A 10,311-nucleotide genomic window follows, 5' to 3' on the forward strand; every position below is an offset into this window, starting at 1 on the left:
AAACAATGAAATTTCATTCTTTATGGATGAATAATACTAGGGAGTCAGGGGAAAGGGTAAGGGAGGGTAATAAAGGGGGTTAATTTGATTAAAGTAAGATATATTCACAGGTAAAATACCATGGTAAAACACATTTGAACAATGAATATGTACTTAAAAATGAAAGACCGGCTTGTAAAATAGGTCCTATTAGGGGGAAAAGGTTAGTGGAGGGAGAAAAGTAAATGGAGGGGGTAAAGGAGGGTGAATATGGTCAATGTACTTTATAGACTTATATGAAATAGACCAATGAAACCTGTGAGGATTGCTTAAAGTTGGGGGATGAGGGAGAGTGATGGTGGGGGAGAAATTAACCACAGTACATTATAAACATATGGAAATTTCACAATGAATCATTCCTAATATATGCTAATAGTTGTTTTGTATGCTAATACATGCTAAGGAAAATGTTTTGAAAAAAGGATTTTAAAAAATGTTTTATGAAGTATAGAAACTTGCTCAAAGGTTAAGTAAAGCCTCAGTGATTTCCAAACTATGCTTGGCCAGGTAAATAGCCCTCAGATGAAGACCTATGACACTACAGGACATAACTTTGGGCCTCAGTGTGTAGGAGGAATTAGTTTTCCAGGGAAGTTTTGCCTCTTAATGTCCATAGCAAAGTGTAAGACATTGTACAAAGTTAAGAAGATGAATCTTGAAAGTAGCTCTTTTGTTCTTTCCTTGTTGATGTCTGAAAATGTTAGTACGATCTGTGAAAAGATAAAATATTCACTTAGGATTGCTCTTTGATAAAGTAATAAAAATAAAATTCTTGGTTTAGCCTGTCTGTTCTGATAAGAAACAGTAAGTGACAGGATTACCTAACACACAAAGTTGGGCTTTCTGCACTTCTGAAAACTTAGCTATTTCTCCCTCTTTGCTTCATGGCTTGTCTAGTTTCCAGGGACTTAAGTTTTTTGGAAACATGGTAGGTTGTGATATCCCTTCTCTTCTCACTTGTGATCTTTAATTTGAATATAGACGGCTTGTTGTTCTTGGACTTGAAAAGAAAGGACATATAGTTGTCTGATGTTAAATAATGTATAAGAACAGAGCCTAAGGTCCAAAGAAGCTAAATGTGTGTCCAAGGTCAGCTAACATGTCGGTGACTAAGCTGGGGCTAGAAAGTTTGAGTGTAGCCAGCTAAGTCGCACACTTCAATGTGCGTGTATTACCGTTCACCTGAATATTCTCACAGACGATTCAATGTGTGTGGAACACATGTTATAACTCAGGGAAGCTTCTTCTCCTACTTGCTGAGTGTGTGCTGATAGTTCATAACAGAAGCCACCATTAGCACCTTGTCATTCAGCACAGCCTTCCTTCTCTTCAGCTCCTCCATCTAGTACCCTGCTAATCTCTCCTTGGTTTTCCTTCGGACTTCAATCCTTTCTGTACAATGGCTCTAGAAATATTTCAAGGAACATAGACATTTTTATCTATTTTTTCTGGAAACTGTAGGGTGTCAGAAAAAAAATCAGTGTCACCAAATAAGACTCCAATTGTCTTGAACCATAGGAAGAACCATAGAGAGAAGGACAGCATTTAACAGAGGCAGAGCTGCAGACTTTTAAGATGCTCTTAAAGATATAGTATGTGAGGCTCCTAGGATGATCAGAAAGGTCGAGGTCTTCGAAGTCAAAATAGCTGTGTTCAAATCCATGTTTTGCATTTGGCACCTTTCCACACACTCATTTTATTTCTAAAATCTTTTTTAATAATGGTGATAATGTTGTAAGACTTAGTATAGTAATACGAAGCAGTTAGCCCAGTGTCTCTCCCTGGGTGGAACCCAGGGAGCCATCATCATTCGTGCTATTACTGTCTTTTCTTATTGAAGTCAGCTTTATTCCTAGCACATGGACATCCTTTATAATACCCGAGTACCATGCCTCTTAAGCAGTGGAAAAACTTGCTAGAACAAATCAAAGAAAAAGCAAGAACAACCTTTTCTCTAAATGCTTATCTCTTATTGCAGTATTAGCACAGATGTGAGAAGACTGCAGTCTGTTTGTCAGTATACTTTCCAACAAAACTGCCAGAGTAGTGGTTCTCAGACCCAGATGAAACTGAGTGTCATCTAAAGCATCGTAAAACATCCAGCATTCCCTGGGCACCTTCCCTGAAATACTAGCGAATACATTAGCGTGGTGACCAGCTCTGGGGCCAGACTGCCTTGTGGCAATCCTGCAGCTAGTTAGGAAATTTAACGTACTCATTTACTTTCCCTGCTTCAGTTACCCACGATGTATATGTGGTTTCCTTTATACTTATATTATACTCTGCAGTGTAGGGCTCACACTGGGAAGGAGTTGCAAACACTTGCTCTCATTAGCAGAAAAGGGTTTATATTGAACAAATTCCCTGACAAATCTGTGATGGTCTTGTTCAAGAACCACTGACCTTGAGACAGAATGTAACAAGAAGTTATAGATAGAAGTGTGGCTTCCCATCCACTGTAACTTCTTAACTTCTTCACTCTTCCTGAGAGCTAAAGAAAGCTTACATGTGTGAAATTGAGAGAATGGGAGACCCCTTTGTTTTGAGAAAAATGAAAGCATGTATGTAGTCGGAAAATATCTTTTATGTATGCACATTTCTGTTTGCAAAAATAACCTCTTCATAGGTAGTTCTGTTCTTTATTTAATTACATCGAAATGACTGTCTTAAAAAGATTGAATGACATAAAAACTGTGGTAGATTTCAGGTTATAAGATCACATTCACAAATTGATTTTTATTAAAGGCAAAGGTAGCCTTATACCAAATGTCAATTGCTCAATTGTCCAGATTTCTAGGATGAGTCCTGCTGTTTGTATTAGAGAAACTCCAGTTTAATAAAGTTTTAGCATCATGTCCTCTTTGTGGCTTGTGTGGCTCAGAATTTGAGAATTCTTTTTGATGGCTAACTTCTGCCTATGCTGTGAAGCAATTCTTTCGCTGGTGAGAGATCTGACAGAGAGATTGCTGTCTTCGTTTCTGTGTTCATTTCCTGGTCCTGAGCCCATAGTATCTCTACAAACTGGTCTTCAACCTCTTCATCGATGTCTGTGTCTGCTTAGACTTTCAACATTGTCTACACTTATATCCTCAGGCCTCATGTTCTGACCCTGGTTTCTGATTTTATTACTTTGAGTCTTTCCTTCTTTTTTCCCTAATCAGTATACCTAAAGTTTTGCTAATCTTGATCTTTACAAAGAACCAACTTTTGGCTTTGTTGATTTTCTTTACTATTTTCTATTCCTGACTTCATTTATTTCTGCTCTTATCTTTATTAATCTCTTTATTCTGATTGCCTTGTGTTCAGTTTTTTTTCCCCTTTTTCCAGTTACTTGAAGTGGAAAGTTAAGTTTTTAGTATGAGATTCTTTTTTTTTTTAAAATATAGGCATTTAGAACTACAAATTTGCCTCTAAGCGTGACTTACACTTTACCCTGTAAATTACAGTATGCTGTCCTTTAATCTCCACTCATCTCAAAAAGTTTTCTAATCTCTCTTGTTACTTCTTTGAAACATTGGCCAATTACGAGTGTGTTTTTGCATATTCATGAATTCTCCAAATTTCCATTTGCTACTGATTTCTAATTTAATTGTATGTGGTCACAGAAGATACTTTGATGATTTCACTCTTTTTAAGTCATTGAAGCTTAGTTGATAGCCTCACCTATGGAGTTGGTAGAAAGGGCAGCAGCCAACTTCGTCCAGGGTGACACTCCTGCCCCCTGACTGGGGCACTGAGCCCATGTGGTGACTCCTGATCTTCTTGGTCATCCCTTGTGTGTGACCTCTGCTCTATGAGCAAACCCTGGTGGGACAATCAGAACCCAGTTTTCTCAGTCAAGTCTGCAGCACAGCTTATACCCACTGTACCCCTGTTCTTTTGACCTCATCTGCCTGGAATAGTTCTAAAACATGCTGGGGTGTAGCCTGTGTCTTTTTGAATAAGACAAGCCCCACATTGGGAGCTAAAGGGGAAAAGGAGTGCTAACTTTGAGACTACCACTGCCCAGAGTAGACTTCTGTCACACCAAAATGGTGATGGTGGTGTGTGTGGGGGCGGGGGTGAGAAATCTTGCTCAAAAGCCACAAATTCACACTGTTTTTTTAAAACTAAGATATAGTTTTTTTTTTTAAGTTAAATGTTTATTCTTAATGACTTTACATTTAAAGAAAAGTTTCCACCTGTTAAAATGGCATTCCTCTGGGCAGAGAGCCTGCCAATCCTTCATACTGCCATTGCAGAATTCCTGCCCTCAATGACTTGTTTTTCTGGCATCAACACAATGCCTTTTTTAACCTGAGGCCACCCATTGCTCCTTGCCTGTTCTGCTTTTCTTCTGACTTCAGAATGCCGAGGATCTGCACACCACTGCACATTCTGCCTTTAGGTCTCACCCCTTTCTCGCCTAAAGGACAGGTGAGATTTGTACTATGGTACAAGACCAAACAGGAAATGCTCACCACCACCTCAAGAAACATCCCTTCTTAGCGTCTCTTAGACTAGGGTTATGCTGCAAAAATTTGCCCAGAAAAAAGCTAAATGGCTTTTGTCCTTGAGTACTGATCTCTGACTGTGTTCAGAGATGGAAGGAGAAGTTTAGGGGACTGGCTAGAGGGTGTGGGTCAGTAATGTACTGGAGGAGGAGTCTTATGAAAACAGAAATCCACTGAGGAATAGCCTAAGACCAATGGCCCAGGATCACACAGCTTGTCTAGATCATCCTTTCTCCTTTCTGGGGAAAAATATTATGTATAAAAATGCTATCCTTTTTTCATACTCCCAATGTCACCAATAATTAAAAGGCACAAGATTTATAGAAATGGAAATAAGTCAATGGATTATGACGATATCAAGGAATTCAAACCTTTCGGACTTCGTAACACAATGGATGTAGAGGGAGATGAAGAAAGGGCATGGCTCTTAGGTTACTAGGTTGGTGCAACAAGCAGGTAAAATTTGCTATGGAGAGCATGCTGGGAAAGACAGGGTTTGGAATAGATTCTTGGAGCTCTCCAGGAGTTAAAGCTGTGTTGGAGAGGAAGTTGAGAGATGGAGATCAAGGAGAAAGAAGGACATAAAAGACTTCTAGGGAAAGTATTTTACATAAAGAAAGTGCTCGAAAGTGTGACTTGCTATTGAGAAGTTATGATGGAAGAAGAGGAATGTCTGAGTCTGTGACTTGGAAGTAGCACAGATGACATTGGTGATTCCAGCAGGAATCTTGAGCGATGGTAGAGTTTTGTTAGAATTTGGAAGAACCAACAGGAGGTGACTTCGTGGAGATATACATATGGAGACAAGAGACACCTGATAGAAACTCCTTTCCCTTTTTAATGCAAGGGAGTCATTTAAAAGAGCAGGAGGTCACCAAAGGAATAAGGAGATAATTCTGATGGTGGAGAGACAGTTCATTGCGAACAGGGAGAGGACCTCAAAAAGTACTTCAACTCTGTATGTGGGGGAGGACAGAGTGAAAAATATTGGAACTGGGCAGGAGTCCTGGCCCTGGGATTTGTTTCCTGTGTCACTGTGTGCAACCAAGTCAGTTAGTCTCTCTTTACTTCAGTTTGCTTACCTGCAAAATGAGAGCATTTTAATCCTGCCCCGAGAGGTTCCCATGGCAAGTGAAAAGGGAGATCACCAATAAAATAAAGTGCTTTGGTCGCCAGGTACACAATAAATGCTAATAAAGGTTTCCTTCCTTCCTTTCCTTGCTCAGTTTTGCTTAGCCTATTTACTTTCAAATGTACATGTAGTTCTTACTAATTTGTTCTGTGCACAGCCAACTTCCCGGGAACACTGGGTCTTCAATTAAAGCCATCAAGATGGGATGCAATATTGTTGAGCATCCATGGGAACAAATGGAAACTTTTAAGAGTTCGAGCATGGGTGTGATCTAATCAGACTCACATTTAGGGACGATTATTCCACTTCTCAGAACCTAGGACCCCAGCTACTGAGGATGGCGATGCTGCAATGGAGAGGAAAATGAGTCAATATGAGAAATGGTAGATGGATGAGAGGACGAACATCAGAATTGACCAGAACCAGTGAATAAGTGAGAAGAAGAAGACAAACACAGCACAAGAAGTCTTGCTTGGAGGGATGGGTATTGTCCTTCACTGAGTGTGATCTTTGTGATCAATTGAATGGCCACTTTCTTGAGTGGGACAAAAGATCAGAAATATTCTCCATATAGTTTGGAAGATTTCCTACTATGTGCAGAATTAAATCAAATTTGAGTGTGATCTACAAGAGGAAAATATATGAAATATCTGTAAATTTTTTTAGACAGAAATGCATCAAGGTATTCTAGAATTAATATTGCCATATTTAGTTTCAGAGCAATTTTTTGTATGAACGCTGCCGATTATGCAAAAATTCTATGAGTTTTGACATGTGTCACTTATAGAGAAAGTTATCACAGGAAGCAAGCAGCCTTGTGCCTGTTCTCTCCAGACGTTGAAAATGAAGCTGAGGCTACTGGAGGCAAACAGTAGGAACATCAAATTCCAGTGGGTGGTTTTTCCTCTCTGTGTTTTGACTGTCCTCCTTTCAGACTGAAACAAAAGGAATGAGTTTTCCTGTGGCCAGATGGACCTCAGAGGTTTGAGGAGTAAATCATTAAAGGTTTCGTGATGAGATTGAAATATATTATTGATATGCTGAATACCACATGGGTATAAAACAAAGGCAAAGTAAACAGAGTATGTCTCGCTCCTGACCCGAGAGAGGAATTGCCAGATGGTGTCACAGCAGGTTTCTTAGATGGAACCTTTGCAGATTCCAGAAGGTCAAACTTGTGACCTTGTCTGGACACACACACACACACACACACACACACACACACACATTTATATTCTTAAATGCAGTATTGTAAGCTTCTGGTCATACCCATTGCAGTCCTGCCTTCACCGGACTGTTGGACACTTTGAGTTTCAGGATATCTATATAATTGAAAAGACTGAACTTTTCCAGCAAAGCAAGTACAATTCTTACATTAAAATCATGCTAGAAAACACTGAGGTTCTTTTTTTATGGTACATAGGTTAAGGAAACAGTTGGAAGGGAAATCTGAGAGCAGAAGGTTGAAGTGACTTATTACATTTAAACTTTGGCAATTGCTCAGTGGTAGAGCAAAGGTAAGAAGCAGTCTTACCATGTCATCATGTGTTATCTCCTTTTAAATTTTGTTGGTTTTTTTTTTTTTTGGCAGTACTGGGGTTTAAACTCAGGGATTTGTACTGCTAGGCAGGTGCTCTACCACTTTAGCCATGCCTCCACCTCCTTTGGTGTTCTTAATGACGGCCTGAAAAACAGGAGGAACAATTCCAAATAGAGAATAACCAGAATTACGTTCTCATGCTCTTTGTTTTTGTCATAGATATTTTATGTTAACTTAAGAGTTCCCTGGAAGATTTGTTTCTGGGAAACACATCATACTTAGTTGCCTCCATTCATACAGTGAGGCAGAAACAATCCTAGATTTTAAAAAACAAATTTTACTTATAGATTCTAGTCACTAGCTTTTCAATTACTCTAGCCTTACTTACTAGCACATACAAACTTTCATGCATGTTCTAATGAGGGCCACTATATCTGAGAATGCTATGTTTTGTCCATTAAACAATTTTCTGCAAGTATATTTATTTTTCCACAACCTAGTTTGTGGCAATGTATGCACTTATGTAAAAAAAAATTAAAATAATGAATACACAAGAAGTAGTAGAAAGAGCATGTAGAAAAGAAGTAATAGAAAGAGGAGAAAGTAAAGATGATCCTGGTTTCAAATCCTGGCTCTTCTAGCTTTAGCTATGAGAAGCTGAGCAATAAGTCCAAGTCTGCTTTCTCAGGAACATGTTCAAAGCATGGCTCCCATAGCAGGGCTGTAAAGATGAAGTAAAACAGCTCGTGCAAGGGCCTCACACATTGTAGGCAGTTGGTAGGAGGAACAAGTTAAGAATTCAAACACTTCATTCCAGCTGGCTCACTGCAATATTCTGCCACCCTTCTAGGAGCTGCATTTGGGCTGTGTCTTTTACTTAAGTCATCCTATTAGGAGAAATTAACAGTGACAGTTAATTTGAAAAGAAAAATATTGCCTAATGCACTGAAGGCAAAGTAAAATTAAACTGCATATTCTTTAGGCATTCATGAAATGATTATTTTTGTAGTGTTATTCCAGCGCTGGGAGGGGGTGGGTACAAAAGGGACTTCTCTGTTCCTCACTGTCAGACACTATGATCCTTAAACTCATGGCTTTAGCTGATGGAGTAGCTCAAGTGGTAGAGTGCCTGCCTAGTCAGCGAGAGGCCCTAAGTTCAAACCTCAGTGCCACCAAAACAAACAAACAAACAAACAAACAAATCAAAACAACTCATGGCTTTAAACCAGGTTGATCATTTTTAATTTTTTTTGAGACAAAGTCTTGCTATGAAGCTCAGGCAGTCCTGGAGCTCTCAATCCTCCTCTAGAGTTCTGGGATTACAGGCATGTACCACCATACCCTCTTCAGATTCGTCAGTTCTGATAATGGCATTCTTTTCCATGTTCTGTCATGAAGCATTTTGACCAGGTGAGGACATTGGTTGCATTCAGAATTTAAGACAATTGCATTGCCTAACAATGAGGCTCCAAGATGTAGGAGTTGGATGGCCCTTCCAATCTGTCCATTAAAACTTCTTGTGGTGCCGATATGGGCATGAGAATACACAAAGTTCACTTTAACAATCAGTGAATGGGTTTGGCATCCAGCAGACAGATGTTCAAAAAATATTAGTCAATTTGAACAAAGTATATGTCTTTTGGAACTAAGTAGATTGGAAGATAAACAGGTTAAGAAAATGACAAAAATGCAAAATCCTCAGATTTTTAAAAAAATTACTCTCTTTAGTTTTAATTTTCTTGACTATTCACTTTTACTTTCCTTGACTTTAACTTTCTTTCAACATACAGATGATAGATTGACAATTAATTCTGAAATAATACTTGAAATTGTTATATGAAAGCCGGCTTTTTTTTTTTAAGTTCCTGATGGAGACAGCTGCAGCAGACAAATGCCTCCCTGTTTCTTTTTCTTTCTTTCCTCTCGTTTTTTTCTCCCTTGATGAGGGATGAGTGATTGTTTCCTTCCACAAATTAAAATGAATCTCAATGTCAAAGCCGGCATTTTAGCTCTGAGCTTCATTTATTTCATTCTTTTTTTTCTAAGATGATCCATTTCAATACTATTTGCATTTTTGTGACTTGACTTCAATTATGGATTCACACCATTTAGGAACTTGCTTTGGTTCTTTTATGCAACAGTTTTTTAAAAAGCGGACAAAGTGGAAATAACAAGGGGCTACTTGAGAAGTGGTTTAATTTTAGCTCAAAGCATCTGGAACCTTTTGAGTGAATATGTCCCCACAAGTATCATCCTCTTTCTGTAAGAACTTAAAAATTTTAAATTTCCGTGGTGTGATAGTCACACACCTAGACCTAGACTGTCTTAGAGAAAAAGAAAGAATATTTCTATTACACCAGCTTCATGCAAGCCAGATGATAGTTTGTGCAAAAAACCCATGCCAGCCAAGCTCACATGGTGAGTTCTGACCTACAGCCACAGATGTGCACACTGCGTGGCACCAGACTCAGGAGTTTGTCTACATTTTTTCATGGACTATGATGTCACCAGAAAGCTTATACATCTTTGTGGAGTTTGTGAAGCAAATTTAATAAATAAGTTTGGACTTTTACAGTTACTTAACAGCAAGGTTAAATTTTAGAGACAAAAGTATTGGAATTTTTTCTCCTCTTGCTTCCAGGGTCATACTAAATAAGGCAGGTGACCCTTTAAGATGATTCTTCCTGTATTTCCAAACAGGAAGTGGGAATGAGAAGAGTAAAATACCTAAATGCACAAGACAATCTTTTACTTATCTTTGTGTTTACGTTTTTTAGAAAAACAATTCTGGATATTGGGAGTCAAATAATTAAATCCAACATACATGGGCAAAGATTTGTTTGTACCTGAGGTAAATAATAAAAACCCTATGCAGGTTCGTGGACAACGGATTCTTCTTTCTTTCTTTTTCCTTATTTAAATTGTAAACAGTATAACCTATGAGGAAATGGAGACTCAGTGAGAAGTCCAAAGCAAATAATAACCCTTTTTCTCTTTGTTTACAACAGGGATCAGAGAGCACTTCTTTTTCTTTTCCACTTTAAAAAGAAAAAAAAGTCCTTCTTCATTCTCCAGAAAGTTTTTAAAAAGTCCTTCTTCATTCTCCA

This window comes from Castor canadensis, chromosome 11 (genome assembly GCF_047511655.1).
Source record: "Castor canadensis chromosome 11, mCasCan1.hap1v2, whole genome shotgun sequence".
Classification (NCBI taxonomy): domain Eukaryota; kingdom Metazoa; phylum Chordata; class Mammalia; order Rodentia; family Castoridae; genus Castor; species Castor canadensis.